At 36.9% G+C, this 14,627-nt stretch overlaps 1 pseudogene; it reads left to right on the forward strand.

The window, feature by feature from the left end:
* The window catches only part of LOC131529977 (NACHT, LRR and PYD domains-containing protein 12-like), a 274,625-nt pseudogene that overhangs the window by 2,429 nt on the left and 257,569 nt on the right, over positions 1-14,627 (forward strand).

Consider the following 14,627-nt stretch of genomic DNA (forward strand, 5'->3'; position numbering starts at 1 on the left):
TTATCGGATCATGTTTTTATTACTGAATTATTAGCTATCATACTGCCTTTACAGTGGATCGAAGAAGTTCAACCAGCAAGAACTGTGATATGTACTGACTCAATGGCTTCACTCACTAGCCTACTAAGTGGTAAATTCCCAGGTGAAAAACAAGTACACTTCCATGATGTACTTAAAGTGCACTGATTTTGTACTTAATATACTAAAAATGATCCTTTAGTACTTCTTAAGATAAACTTAAGATCATCTAAGTGTACTCAACTGTGCTATTTTGAGACACCATGAATATGAACTAAAATGCACATTTAACATACTATCTTTGTACTTAAAAAATGTATTTAGCTACCACTTGTAGTACACTTGAGTGTACTAGTGAATGAAAGATGGGTTCAAGTGTACTACAAGTTACAAGTACAGCTATTTTTAGCTGTACAAAACCGCACCTTTTGCTGCTTGATATTGCAAATTGGTGACTCTTACCATATTATTTTAATGTATTATCTTAATTATGAACACACTGGTTTGTAGTGCAAGCAGTTTTACCATACGGCGGTGGTTTATGAACCGGAAGTCTCGCACATTCACAGAAAACGGCTTACTTCTGTGTTGAAGAATAAGGTGGATAGTCTTTGGTCATATTCACGTAGCAGCAGTGATGACCACGCTCTTTCTAAACAATAAAAGTATAGCACATCCACTAATAAATTGGTGAATTTTCCCATCCCTACTGCGGACTGACTGTTGAGACAGAGCTGGATTTGAGAAAATTATTACTGAGATGATTAATAACTCACTCTGAGGATCATCATCTGTATCTGCTTTTAGATGAAACCATGGCCTCCAGAATGAATCTCTCTGAAGAACATCACACACAGATAAAGACAGTCAAGAGGTGAGAGAACGTGAAATATTTCACATTTTTAATGTTCAGAAACAATAAATGCATACTACAATATCATTTTAATTTATAGTCAGATTCAGGGGGATGAATCAGGTTTAGCTGAACACATCGATGTGTCTGTGAGGAAACATCCTTCAGATCTCTGCAGAGAGGAAGACTCTTCTGTTGAGTCCAGGTGAGATATTATGAGTGTCATATATACTGTAGGTGAGGTGTGTTATTGTCAGCAGTGTCTCTGTTGCTGCTGGATGTTTCTGTGTCTGTCTGTATCTATATGTGTGTATCGCTCTATTTTATTCTATAATACATGAATGAAAAGGGCACATGGGGCAGATTCCTTTTATATACAGACAAATAATACTTTAATCTTTTAACTCTCGAGTCACAACAGACTCCTCAAGCGAAAGATGAACATTAAAGGGAGGTTGAGACAGTAAAGGTGTTTCTGTCGGAGCAGTGTGAGATTTTCAGAAACAGTTTTTATTGCTGTTGTGTTTCAGTCTGTGTGAGAATGAATCTCCTGAACCCAGCTGTGTGTCCATGAAGAGTGACCAGTCAATGGATCGTCCAAATCATTTCAGCTCGGGAGACTCATCTGCTGATCTGAGGTGTTGTTTAGTTTACAGTATGAGAAGATATTCATTCATTTACTGATGTGTATTAAATTCATTAATACATATTTACAAAGATATTCAATATTTGTTTAACTACAGTCAAAAACATGAAGGACCAGAATCACATTCAACAAAGAAGAACTTAGACTCCATTTTCAAGGTTGGTTTTGTGTGTGTGTGTGTGCGAGAGAGAGTGTGTGTGTGTGTGTGTGCGTGCGTGTGTGTGTGTGTGTCCATCCCAACACAATAACTCTCTGGGTAAAAGTATTAGGAAATTGATAAATCTGTGAAATCCTCTCTGTAATAGTTACATTTACTTTCCTACACGTCAGATAATTTGTAGGCCAGTATAAAGCAGATCAATGATCACTAAAGTAGAGAAGCTGAATCCATATGTAACCTGACTGCTGCACAAAGATGAACATCAATCTAGCAAACAGCCAATCCAGTCAAACTCCCTCTTTTAACCTCAGTATCTGTAGACGCTGATGTCTGAGCAAACAGTGGAAGTTATTAACAGGTGTGATATAATTCAGTGATGTTTATTCATGCCTTTGATTAAACTACAAAGAAAAATTCAGGCTTGACTCTTGTGTGTTGATCCTTTGGTTCACTTTCTCTGTGACTGAATGGAGGTTTATTGTTTGAATATTCACTATGATTTCAGGAGCTTGAGCACAAAATCATCTCTGTGATGAAGAGTGAGTTAAAAGGTTTTAAGAGACTACTGAGTCCAGATTACCCAGAATGCTCTGAAAGAGACCATCATGATGACGAGGGTCATAACAGAGTCAGAGAGGGGCTTCTGAAGATCACACTGTTGATCCTGAGGAAGATGAACCAGACAGACCTCGCTAACACACTACAGACCAGTAAGAGCTCTGATCAGCAGATTATAGCCTGTGTTTTTATTATGAATCTTCTGTCTTCAGTCACTAATGTTCCTGAATCTCACGACACAATCTAATATATAACATATCAAACCTAAAAATACATTTCTAAAATATTGCTCTGCCAATAACAACAATTATTTCCTTTGCTCAGAACTGATGTCTGTGTATCAACAAAAACTCAGATCCAGACTACAGGATAAATATCAGAGAATCAGTGAAGGAATGTCCAATCATGGAGACTCAACACGTCTGAATGAGATCTACACAGAGCTCTACATCACAGAGGGAGGCAGTGGAGAGGTCAATAATGAACATGAGCTGAGACAGATTGAGACAGTGTCCAGGAGACCAGAGACACAGGAGACACCAATCAGCTGCAACGACATATTTAAACCCTCACCTGGACGAGACAAACCCATCAGAACTGTGCTGACTAAAGGAGTCGCTGGAATTGGAAAAACAGTCTCTGTGCAGAAGTTCATCCTGGACTGGGCCGAAGGAAAAGCCAATCAGGACGTTCATTTCATATTTCCACTTCCTTTCAGGGAGCTGAACCTGATACAGAAAAATCTCAGTCTTGTGGATCTTCTGAACCACCTTCACACAGAAACCAAAGAATTTAAATTCAGCAGATTATGATGAGTACAAAGTCATGTTCATATTTGATGGTCTGATGAGTGTCGACTACGCCTAGATTTCCAAAACAATCGTAGCTTGTCTGATGTAACAGAATCAGCCTCAGTGGATGTGCTGCTGACCAACCTCATCGAGGGAAACCTACTTCCTTCTGCTCTCCTCTGGATCACCTCTCGACCAGCAGCAGCCAATCAGATCCCTCCTGAGTGTGTCCACCAGCTCACAGAGGTACGAGGATTCAACGACCCTCAGAAGGAGGAATATTTCAGGAAGAGAATAAATGATCCGAGTCTGGCTGATAGGATCGTCACACACATCCGATCATCAAGAAGTCTGTTCATCATGTGTCACATCCCAGTCTTCTGCTGGATTTCAGCCGCTGTTCTGGAGAGGATGATGGGTAAAGCAGAGCGTGCAGAGATCCCCAAGACTCTCACACAGATGTTCACACACTTCCTGATCTTTCAGACCAAACTGAAGACACAGAAGTATGATGGGAAATATGAAATCGATTCTCGTCAGGCTAGAAAGACTATTCTGTCTCTAGGAAAACTGGCTTTTGAACAGCTGGAAAAAGGGAACCTGATCTTCTATGAGGAGGACCTGAAAGAGAGCGGCATTGATGTCAGAGAAGTGTCCGTGTACTCAGGAGTTTGTACCCAGATCTTCAGAGAGGAGTCTGGACTGCAGCTGGGGAAGGTGTACAGCTTTGTTCATCTGAGTATTCAGGAGTTTCTTGCTGCTTTATTCAAGCTGCTGTCCTTTTCTGAACAAAACACAGGACTGAAGAATGAGTTCAGGTCACCAATGACCAGTTTACTGAAGAGAGAAGTGGACAAGGCCTTACAGAGTGAGAACGGACACTGGGACCTTTTCCTCCGGTTCCTTCTAGGTCTCTCACTAGAGTCTAATCAGACTCTCTTACAAGGCCTCCTGAGAAAGACAGTAAGCAGCTCTCAGATCAATCAGGAAACAGCTGAATACATCAAACAGAAGATCAGAGAGAATCCCTCTCCAGAGAAATCCATCAATCTGTTCCACTGTCTGAATGAACTGAATGATCGTTCACTGGAGCAGGAGGTACAAACATACCTGAGCAGAACAGGTGACAGTCGTCTCTCTGGAGTCTCTCTGTCTGCTGCTCAGTGGTCGGCTCTGGTGTTTGTGCTGCTGAACTCAGAAGAAGAGCTGGATGAGTTTAATCTGAGTAAATATGATCGATCAGAAGAGTGTCTCCTGAGGCTGCTGCCAGTGATCAAAGCATCTAGAAAGGCTGAGTGAGTATTTTACACTGTCTTTGTTTTATTGACTTTATTGTGTACAGTAGGCCTGTGTTTCTCTACACTGTTTCTGTATATTTTGAGGTCTTTATTTGACACTCAGCTAACATCACAGAGCGCTCTACTAATGACCTGAAGTGTTGAATCAAGTGTGTTTGATAAGAGAGATTCATCCAAACTGTGCAAAGATGTGGTGCCTCCAGGAACAGGGCTGTGACTCTTGAGGTGCGTGTGTGTTTGTGTGTGTGTGTGTGTGTGTGTGTGTGTGTGTGTGTGTGTGTGTGTGTGTGTGTGTGTGTGTGTGTGTGTGTGTGCAGAAGAAATAATGTGCCGCGTAGAAGCAAAAATGAATTGTGAAAGTCATTTGATTGAATTCTAGAAAAAGTGAAAGAGCTGCAATGCTCGGTCAAACCGCTATAGAGCTGCTGCCGCTGTAGAGTCAGAAGCGGTGAATGCGGTTTACAGGTTTCATAGAAAGAGAATGAGTCGCTGTAGAAACCGAATACTTCAATGTTTGCTGAATAAACGGCTCAAATCGAGAGCCAGCGCCACGTCCTCATGTATTAAAGAAGAGTGGCTTGATTAAGTGCTGGAAATAGAGGAGGATGAGCGCAGAACGATAACAAAACTCAGAGACATTTACAGTCACACACAGCTGTATTGTGCAAACTGTTCATAGCGATGTTTAGATAACTAGATAATAATTCACATGTTCACGTTTTTTGAAAATACCCAGCAAGCGATCGCATCCCCGGATGGTCTACTATTTCAGGCAGATTTCTGAAGTGTGGATCCGTGCACCTCTAACGGCTAATATTGCCCACAATCCATTGCGCTTTAACAAAGTATTTAGTTCAGAACTACAAACACGGATAATAACAAAAAACTACAAACATGATGGATGTGTGCGACGGACGGTTATATGAGGGGTACCAGCAAGCTATTTTGCGTTTAAAAGACGTCTAATAGCCGTTCAATCACAGCCCTGACGTCTAGACTAAAACAAGACTGAATTTGGGCTGTCAGTGAACATTTAATAAACGTCTAATAATAGCCCAAGAATAGACTAGACATCAAATAGACAGCTAATGAATGCCTTCAGATATACATCTAATAGACAACAAAATGGCAATCCATCCAAACAAATTAAATATACAGCTTTTATTAAGAAAAATAAACATTTTTAACAACTAAAAATAAAATATTTTAAATAATTTATGATATTTAAAAGAAAAAGAGCATGTTATCACACTTAACATTAAAACATTCTGGATAAATGACAACATAAAAAAAGATTAACCCTTTTGTTGGTTTACTTATTTTAACAAATAAAACAACCAACAGTGAACTTAAAGGAAGTTATTAATTATTGGTTTTATTTCTTGTTTAAAATGCTTCCCAGCTGCGTTCCTCAAGTTCAGCTCTGTTGCTGCCGGGAAGCTGGTTATACAATACAATACAAGAGCAGAGAGGAACATCAAGTGAAGTATAGGCTGACAAAGTCAGTAGAGATTTAATTTGTACAACCTTATCATTAAAAGATCTCGCAAAATCCTCACAAAGCGAATCAGATACCTCCGGAAAATGATTAATAGTGGGATTAAGAACAGAATCAATCATTGAAAATAAGGCTTTGGGCCTAGTACTGTTACATAAAATTAACTCAGAGAAATATTTACGCTTAGCAGCATTAGCAGCTCGCTGAAATGCCGAGAGGGAGTCCTTGAGGATTTCATAAGAAACTTGTAATCTATCTTTGTTCCACTTACGTTCAGCCTTCTACAGGTCTGTCTGAGTGAACGAGTGTGTCATCTAACCAGGGCTTAGAGACGTGCTTATGCTTTAACATCTCCCAGGATTATGATTTTGTCATGGCTAGTAACAATATCCTCCAGAAACTCAGCAAACTCGTTGAGAACATCTTTGTTTGGCGGGCGATAGATCAAGGCAAACACCACTGAGTAGTTCGGCTGAAACAACAGCACTTCAAAAGTGCAACGAGGGCTAGTTTTTAAACAGCGGCAGAGAGAGTTTTTAAACACTGTTATCACAGCATCTGCCAAATAAGAGAAAACATTAGCATAAGAAAAGCTTTTTTGACAATGTTTTACTTTAATTACTCTAATTGTGACACGGAGTCATTCTCCTTTGCTTGGATGTCTACTAAAAACAAAAACGAGATATATATTGTGTATCACCATTCAGTGTATTAAAAAAAGAGAGAAGCTCTCTGGTGAATGTTGTGTTTATAAACATACCTCTAATGATCGAGAACAGTGCAGTCTTTTCAAAAGCCTCTTTCTGCAGCAGACCACCTCCTTCATGTTGAATTTGGACATGAGGGAATTTTTTGAAACCCTAAAATATAATACAGATTGAGGGGGTTAAAGGGCATGTTGCAGGTTAGAGACCCCAGTGAGTCGATGTATAGAAAAATAATGTAGGAACTAGATTTTCTTTAAAATACGCTATTAAGGCTTCTGGAGTTGTTTTTGAGAGAATTTAACTTCCGTGATCTGAAAACTGCCAAAACCGGGTCTCAGAGGAGAATGTGACCCCCACACTTGATGTGCAGTGTCTGACTCTGCTCCCAGGCTTTGAGGCTCGCTGTCTGAACCCATGAGCTACAGATGCCTGTATGCACTTCAGACAGCAGCACAGACCTCTCCAGGCCAGAAGACACATGTGTGTTTAGAGATCAATTATTAATCTCAGCTACATATTTGTATGTATAAATACATAGTAAATTAAAGATTTGAATATTTAAACAATCGGAATAATTTTGTTTCTCAATTACAAGTTGCCTATATTTAGGTCACGACTACCAGTAAGTAACACTTTTGATGCCGTTGGTATAATAATCAATATTGACATACAGACAAGTTGTCCGCTGGGTCTGTGGTGTTCTGTGCAGGTGCATCATCTGCATTTATGGTTAATTCAATTCAGTTTTATTTATACAGCACTAAATCATAAATATTATGTCATAGCACTGTTAATACCTAACTCAAAACACAACATTTCAACTTTTAATATATATACTGTATGTAGATGTACCAAACATATACTACCAAAAGAAAAATATAGCATCTGACACATTTAAAAACATTGAACAGTCTTCAGTCTGGGTATCACACTAATGTGTTGTTAGTGTGTTAAATGGTGAGTGCTGTGCTAGACACACGCCAGCAGCCTGATGTTGTTGGTCCTCTGGAGGATCTGGAGAGAGCAGCAGGTGTAGTGAAGACAGACAGTGCTGTGTTCTCGTGGAGCCTGTGGTGTCCTGCAGTATTCCTCTCTCAGAGACGCCATGAGGCCTGATGCAGACGCTGGAGAAGCAAACACAAGTTTAGATCACATTCACTGCTGACCAGGCTTCTCCACTCGGCCTCCATCACATGGAATAATAAATTCACCCCTACCGCTTTTATTACAATATGTTTTCTGTTTAGGTTTTAATACTCTGTTATCTATTAAATTTAGCAATTAATCCTCTGAACACATGCTGAACCGTGGGCCTAGTCACGGATCACAACCACGATCTGCTCCTTCACTAATGTCATGGTTCCTAAACATGATAACAAACAATACAGATAAATAATGAACACGTGTAAAATGAAAACACAGATACAAGACCAAGCAGGAATGTTCTTTATGGTTTGTTGTTCGGCCGCTGCGCTCCGGCTGGTAAACTTAGTGCTCATCTCCTCCTAGAGCTTTCAAGCTAGAACCACCAAACTCAGCCCAGCTCTTCAGACCGGTCTGACTCGAGCTGCTGTATCTCTTCAGACTGATCGGACTTACAGTTTTCATAAAAATGAAGATTAAAAATCATAAAAATCCCATAGACTTACATTGACGGAATGTTCAGATGAGCCAAGACTATTCAAACTCCAACTGTCAAAATTCAAATGTAAACAAACTGAAGCCCATTACACTCAATCAAGCTTCCCTTCTATGTATTATTTCTAATTCATTCAAACTCATCTAATATTTCTAATCTATCTATCCTAGCGACATGCTAATCATGCTAGAAACTTGCTAACGACATGCTAGTAACTTGCAAATATTGCTAGCATCATGCTAGTAGCATTGCTAATCATGCTAGTAACATGCTAGTCACATGTTAATAATGCTAGAAACATGCTAGTGACATGCTAGTCACATGCTAATCACGCTAGAAACATGTTAGCAACATGCTAGTCAGATGTTAATCATGCTAACAACATGCTAGTAATATGCTAATCATGCTATAAACATGCTAGCAACATGCTAGTAACATGATAATAATGCTAGAAACATGCTAGCCACATGCTAGTCACTTGCTAATCATGCTGGCAACATGCTAGTAACAGGTTAATTGTGCTAAAAACATGTCAATCATGCTAGAAACATGTTATCAACATCTATCTAAATGTTCAAACTTCAGGCTTTTACAACTGCTTTAAACTTTCAGGCTAGGATTTCTCAAGCCAACCTAAAGTTTCTCTTGACAAACTTTTTTATCTAGTTGTAATTGCATTTTTATTTATAAAATGAAAGACAGTAGAATAATATCAATAATATATTATAATGTGTATGAATGTTACATTTAACAGCTTGTGGGATGCATGTCATCATATTATCAAATGCAAGTAAACTTTTAAAACATTAAAATGATTTTTGGCATAATAAATAATGCTATATTTAATAATGCTGTAAAATAATTAAAATATAAAATTATGCTAATTTAAATGTTTCAAAAGTTCACTTGCATTTGATAAGAAGCTGCTTGGGTGAAAAGGACATGTAAACAATGTTAAGGCTATTTTAGTTTGTTTTTAATGGAGTCTCTTGCTCATCAAGGTTGTGTTTATTTAAAAAATACATTATTGTGAAATATTATTGCAATATCTAATATTGGTTTCCTATTTTAATACCTATATTTTATAATATAATTTATTGCTGTGATTTACTTATTTTAAATTGCAATAATATTTCACAATATTATTTTGTGAAATAATATTCAGTATTTTTTATCAAATAGATACAGCCTTGATGAGCAGAAGAAACTTCTTTAAAAGACTTCACTGATCCCAGACTTTTAAACGGCAGTGTATTATACTGTAAAAATGTTTTATCATCAAGGGTCAAATCAAATATAAACAGCACATTAGTTAAAAGTTACACACTTTTTTGTGTGTGCGCTGTACAAGGTATGAAGAATGCTTTTGCTCAGGTGCCCGAAATATCCGCCCAATAGAGAAAAGTTTTGCTCAGCAAGAAAAAAAATGAGAGGAAACATTGTTTATGAGGACATTTCCCCATTTTTCAAAACGCTTATAAATCACACAGAATGAGTTTTTTTTTTTTTTTTTGAGAAAGTAAAAATGCACAGTTTCCTGTAAGGGGTAGGTTTAGGTGTAGGACGATAGAAAATACAGTTTGTACAGTATAAAAACCATTACGCCTGATGTCCACACAATTCACAAAAACAAACGTGTGTGTGTGTGAATAATCTCATAGTATTCAGGCGTCAGACGTAAGATTTGACTCGTTAGATTTTGACGTAGCAAAGAAAGGATTTTTGGTAACACTTTCTATGAAGCCCGTCTTTATTATACATTATAAAGGTATTCTTAAGGTATTATAATGAATGCGTAATGCATTATAAATAACTTTATAATAACTTTATAATATGCTGTATCATCTCATGAATATTCATAAGAACAGTTTTAATGTATTATAATATGTTATTTTACTTAAAGTAAATGTATTTATCTGTCTATTTTATTAATCTGTCTCCCTACGACTGTGATCATAAGACTTCAGTAGATATCAACACATGAACATAGATAATAGATGATAACATTTGATGAAAATGAACAGAATATATTTGGAGAAAAGCTGCATGTTAAAAACAAGCTTCAACTTTCCAGTTTTGTCCCTTGTTTCTTGGCCGCTGTGTCCATTCATTCGTGTATCATATCGTAGCCTATAAGGTTTAAATCACTGCCTTTTAAATATACACAAATAACAGAACGTGTATGATGTATTATTTTAGTTGATATTACTCTTGTCAAGCTCTGATTTCTGAGAGATGCCGGAGAGTCAACAGCAAGCGGTGTTTGATTTGCGCTCTTTTCATTCATAAAGTTTAAATTCATTCACTTCACACACTCATTATTGCGTAACTTTAGAGGTTTGTGTAAAATATCGCTGATCCCTGCTCACCTGTTATCTAGCAAACACCAGACTGTGCTGCAGCCTCAGACGAATATTCAGACAGAATTATTCATTATCCGTTATTCATTTTAAAAGCCATTATCTGTGCCTTTCTGAACAAGGTATTCGCACACTCCTAAAGTAGCCTACATTGAATTAAAATAAAAATTAAACATACAGATCAATAATTACAAAAATGACAGATTAACAAGTCTTTCTCCAATCCATGATCTACATGTACTCCGTGGCACCAAGTCTTGTACAATTTAATCAGTCTGAAGAGTATTTAACTGTCCCAACACAGGCATAATCTCTCCAGTTTTGTCCCTTGTTTCTTGGCCGCTGTGTCCATTCATTCGTGTATCATATCGTAGCCTATAAGGTTTAAATCACTGCCTTTTAAATATACACAAATAACAGAACGTGTATGATGTATTATTTTAGTTGATATTACTCTTGTCAAGCTCTGATTTCTGAGAGATGCCGGAGAGTCAACAGCAAGCGGTGTTTGATTTGCGCTCTTTTCATTCATAAAGTTTAAATTCATTCACTTCACACACTCATTATTGCGTAACTTTAGAGGTTTGTGTAAAATATCGCGCTGATCCCCTGCTCACCTGTTATCTAGCAAACACCAGACTGTGCTGCAGCCTCAGACGAATATTCAGACAGAATTATTCATTATCCGTTATTCATTTTAAAAGCCATTATCTGTGCCTTTCTGAACAAGGTATTCGGCTTCGGGCACACTCCTAAAGTAGCCTACATTGAATTAAAATAAAAATTAAACATACAGATCAATAATTACAAAAATGACAGATTAACAAGTCTTTCTCCAATCCATGATCTACATGTACTCCGTGGCACCAAGTCTTGTACAATTTAATCAGTCTGAAGAGTATTTAACTGTCCCAACACAGGCATAATCTCTCCTGTGTATGTTTTCAGCGTGACTCTAGTGATCTCCAGTGACTCTGTTGAACGCAGCTTGGGATTGTTTCTCAGATATAATACTCACAGCTGTGCCGGTATCATTTTCCATCATAATTTCCTTGCCATTTACATTAAACGTATCTGTGAATGACTTTCTGCTGTTTTTATCACTTCACAGCGAAAACATGGGCAATTCAACATCCTCTGCCTCCACATACTTAGTATTTTTCTCAGCATAAGGTTTTCTTCCATCTTTCCTCTGCAAGCTCTCTTGATATGCCCAGTTTTCCCGCAGTTATGGCATTTAGCATCTTTGAAATGACACCTGAGCGCTGTGATTTTTGCCGTGACATCTATAGCACTTCTTCCCTCTTGATATTTGCCATAAAGACCCCGAGCGCTTGTTATGTGATCCGCTCCGCTGTTTTGAGGCGCTGCTCTCTTAAATGTTGCTGCTGTCACGACTCTCGGTCCGGATGGATGCCGGGTGCGGATGCGGTCCGCCTTTTGAATATCAGTTATATAAGTATTTAAGGATAAAACAATCAAGTTGCTTTTAAAATATTCACGAGTCCTTTTCCTTCTTTTTTTTTTATTGCAGAAAAGGGTGACATTCAAATAATAACAATACAAAATATAAACAAATAAGACAAAAGAAAAAAATAAAATAAAATAAATAAAAAGCATAGCTCACATTTAATTTTAACGAATAAGGATATTACAGAGTACCAGGGGGATTGAAGAGTGTATCATAGTATTTTAAACATTTCACAGACTTTTCGTTTTTTAACAGTCTTACTGAAGAAATATAAAAGTCAAAGTCAGAACAAAACAAATTTAACATAGGAGATGAATTAAGAAATCTGTGTTTATTTATGTGAAATATTGCTAATAAAATACAAATGTTAACAATAAGTTCTAGATCCTTATTGCTTTTATTTTCATAATACAAGATAACATCCTTTAAAGTAAAGCAATAATTAATAATATTCATTAAATTAAATATAAAATCTGCCAAATCAATCCAAAACTTGTTTACGACATTACAGTCAAAAATAAGTGAGTCAGTATCTCTTTCTCATTATTACAAAACAGCATATATGATCAATATCAGAGAATCTTGATATTAAAGATTTAGAAGGTAAATAGTATGTAGAATTTTGAAGTGTATTCCTTTTATTTTATTATTAATACAATATTTAAAAGGAATTAAACAAGCTCTTCTCAGTCAATATTCTCAATTTTAGAGTTCAGAAAAATCCCCTCTAGGAGACATTGTAAGAGTCATAATGTCTGTTGTAATTCTGTTTTTTGACCACTGGGTGGAGTGTGGGCCTTAATGAGTATATAGGTAGGCAAAGAGTAAGAAAGTCAGGTGTGAGTTTATGGTTGCATGGTGTATGGATCAGCAGCAGAAACATCTCTTAGGAAGTTAGATAATATACAGCATCCGGTGTTGAGATTATGTACAGGAGCTATAAAAACTACACCAATTACAGCATTACAGGTTGAAATGGAAATGTCATTAGAAATGAGAAGGGAACAATTGTCAGTGAATTATTGGGTTAATTTACAAGGCCATAGTCAAGAGCATCCAACGCTAGATACTGTTGGGAAAAAGAGAGGAGGAAAATTAAAAGTTTTGGATGGACAGTGATACAGAAAGCAACAGAACTTAAAGTTAATCAGTTTAAAGTTAGTCCAACTGTACCGCTACCAGTAATAAAACCTTGGTTATTTTCAGATGCTACAGTAGATTTTACATTGTTAGAACAGAAAAATAAGGGTAAGGAGTGTAATGTATATAATGTGCAGAAATATATTAATGAGTACTGCAGCTATGTTCAGATCTACAGATGCATCAAAGAGTTTAGACAATAAGACAGGAGTAGCGTTTACTGTTCCTGAATTTCACTTATCGGGAAAGAAAAGGACTAGTGACGAGTTATCTGTTTATTCAGGAGAAATGATTGCACTGTTATTAGCAACACAGTGGATAGAAGAGATTAGACCTTTGAAATCAGTTATTTGTTCAGATTCATGTGCATCATTGGCTAGTTTATTATACAGTCATTCGGAAAGTAAACCAGACATTTTAATGGAAATAATGCAAACGTTATACAGAATTCAGATGATGGGTATGACAGTGGTATTTTTATGGGTGCCTGCACATATTGGTATCCAAGGAAATGAAACTGCAGATAAAGAAGCAAAAGAGGCAGTTAAAAACAACGACATTGACTTAATTGTTAACCTAAGTAAGAGTGAAATCAAGAGTATTATTAAGAAAAGACTGAAGGAAAGGTGGCAAAAACAATGGGATAAAGAGAAAAAAGGTCGGTGGTTTTACAGAATTCAAAGGAAAATGGGAGAGATGAGAAGTGCAGGGAAAACCAGGAGAGAGGAAATAGTAATATCAAGGATGAGAGTTGGACACAAGATTAAATGGTACACTTTATAAAATGGGTAAACATGATACAGGAAGGTGTGGATTTTGTGGGCAAGAAGAATCAGTGGAACATGTTATTTTGTACTGTCAGAAATACGAAACTGAAAGACAGATTTTAATGCAAAATATAGAAAAAATAAAAGTGCAATTTAAACTGAGAGATATATTACAAAATAACTCAAGAAATGAATGCTATAGTTTTATTTTTCAGTACCTTAAAATAACAAATTTGTGGGAGAGAATATAAAAAAAATAATAAATAAATAAAATAAAAGGGGGAAGGATAAATTTCAAGAAGAAGAAGAGTAAGAAAGGCAGGTGTGAGTTTATGGTTGCATGGTGTATGGATCAGCAGCAGAAACATCTCTTAGGAAGTTAGATAATATACAGCATCCGGTGTTGAGATTATGTACAGGAGCTATAAAAACTACACCAATTACAGCATTACAGGTTGAAATGGAAATGTCATTAGAAATGAGAAGGAACAATTGTCAGTGAATTATTGGGTTAATTTACAAGGCCATAGTCAAGAGCATCCAACGCTAGATACTGTTGGGAAAAAGAGAGGAGGAAAATTAAAAGTTTTGGATGGACAGTGATACAGAAAGCAACAGAACTTAAAGTTAATCAGTTTAAGGTTAGTCCAACTGTACCGCTACCAGTAATAAAACCTTGGTTATTTTCAGATGCTACAGTAGATTTTACATTGTTAGAACA

Source organism: Onychostoma macrolepis, chromosome 22, assembly GCF_012432095.1.
Source record: "Onychostoma macrolepis isolate SWU-2019 chromosome 22, ASM1243209v1, whole genome shotgun sequence".
In the NCBI taxonomy this organism is placed as follows: Eukaryota; Metazoa; Chordata; class Actinopteri; order Cypriniformes; family Cyprinidae; genus Onychostoma; species Onychostoma macrolepis.